Source organism: Octodon degus, unplaced genomic scaffold (genome assembly GCF_000260255.1).
Source record: "Octodon degus isolate 3935 unplaced genomic scaffold, OctDeg1.0 scaffold00078, whole genome shotgun sequence".
NCBI classification, from domain to species: domain Eukaryota; kingdom Metazoa; phylum Chordata; class Mammalia; order Rodentia; family Octodontidae; genus Octodon; species Octodon degus.
Window position 1 is genome coordinate 6,037,167 of NW_004524654.1, and position 1,834 is coordinate 6,039,000.

A 1,834-nucleotide genomic window follows, 5' to 3' on the forward strand; every position below is an offset into this window, starting at 1 on the left:
CCCCTCCTTTTCCCTCAGCCATTAACTTTTGCCCCTCTGCTGTGTGTCACCCTACTGTGAAGCCAGCTGATTATGTACTGAAACCTCTACCAACTGAACTAAATAAACGTTCTCTCCCTTTAACATTGGGCGTTAGATATTTTATGTGAGCAACAAGAAAAAAGTAAGACCCTTCTGAAGAATGGAGTTCAAATGTTTGACACTTAAGAAGGTCTTTTACTTAGAAATAAAATGGAATATCTGACAATTGGGGTATGTGAGGCATCTCTAGGTCTCTGTAGTTTAGTGTCTTCCAGCAGATACAGTTATTTAAAATTTACACATCTCTTTGTTGGTCAGACAATTCAAGTGATAAAATTTTTTCCCTCATCTACTTTTCCTTTATTTTCTAAAGGAAAATGAAATATACTGAGTTGTAATCATAAACTCCCTCCCTAAAACATGGGACTTAATCAAAGCATGAGTAGATGAGCTGATCACAGGATTCAAAGGCTAAATTTTGTTTGTATCATGGGAAAATGTGTAAGTTCCTACTAAACAATGCTTAAGTATAAATTTGGGGGAGTATACATATTTTAAGTGTTCAAGTCAAAGAATTTTGACTTAAGTGACTATATCAATGTAACGATCCAGATCATGAAACTAAATTATTTTAGCACCTCCAGTAGCTCCTTTGTTCCACCTCTGATACCTGTAAGGATATACACACTTTTGCCTATTAACACTGTCAATCAGTATTACATGATTCTAGAAGACCAGTAATGCCTCTTTTTCTATAAGTAGGTGTACTTTCATTAATGTATATACTATAGGAATTGCAGAGATGACTTGGTCTTTGTGGGCAGTGGAGTGATTTTATTTCACTTAATGTTATATTACATTTTTCACATTCACCCATATTATTATGTATATTATGCCAATATCTTCCATTTTTGTTCATTCATTTTGGCACAGATGGACATTTGGGTTGCTTCATGTTTGGCACTATGTAAACATTGTTCCATATGTCCTTTGTGAATTTATATACTATGTTGTTTAGGTCTGATACGTAGGACTTGAACAGCTGGATCTTTTAGTTTTCCTAATTTTTATTTTAAAGAAAATAAACAGTTCCAAAACAATATGATAGGAGGGTAACAGTGTTTAATACATTGTGTATTGTTATCTTTAGATTAGTTACTCAGACCTTCCAACAAAGGCATGTCATGAGTTCCTTGTCTTTGGACACGTAAGAATTGGAGGCAAAAATATTGTGGATTTGGTGACATCTGGGCCAGCTTATTCCCTGCAGATTCCAGATCAACCATTTCACATAAAAGAAAAAAAAAAATAGTCACTTAGAATATAAGATATCAGCATCTCATAGTCCAAATAATATTAGCACAACATTTTCACTCAACTAAGAGAAATTAATAATATAAATATTTTAACTATTTTTTGTGTAGGTATACATATTTTTCTTCTGCTTTTCCCTTCCTTCTTTTTTCTGTCCCCCTAAACCAGTATCTCTTTCCTTTTGAAGTGTCTTCCCATTTTCATATCTACGTACATTTTGAATCTTATTTACTCTTTCATTTTACACTAAGGCAACAATACATTGTTTACACATTTGCATCTGGTTTATTTCATTTATTTATGAGTATGGTCTCAAGTTGCATCTATTTACCTATAAAAGTTTCCAGTTTATCCTTCTTTATGGATGAGTAATACTCCATTATATAAAAAGAGCACTTTTTTATCCATTCCTCAGTTGATGGGCATTTGGGTTGTTTCCAAAATCTAGCTATTACAAATTGTGCTACTATGAACATGACTGTACATATATCACTGTGGT

General features: G+C 33.2%; 1 non-coding gene across 1 annotated transcript; it reads left to right on the forward strand.

Moving 5' to 3' along the window:
• The first annotated feature begins 1,185 nt into the window (after positions 1–1,185).
• LOC111818074 lies at positions 1,186–1,316 on the forward strand. Its single transcript, XR_002822146.1, has one exon. It is a non-coding gene; the product is annotated as a small nucleolar RNA SNORA38 (small nucleolar RNA).
• Positions 1,317–1,834: the final 518 nt, after the last annotated feature.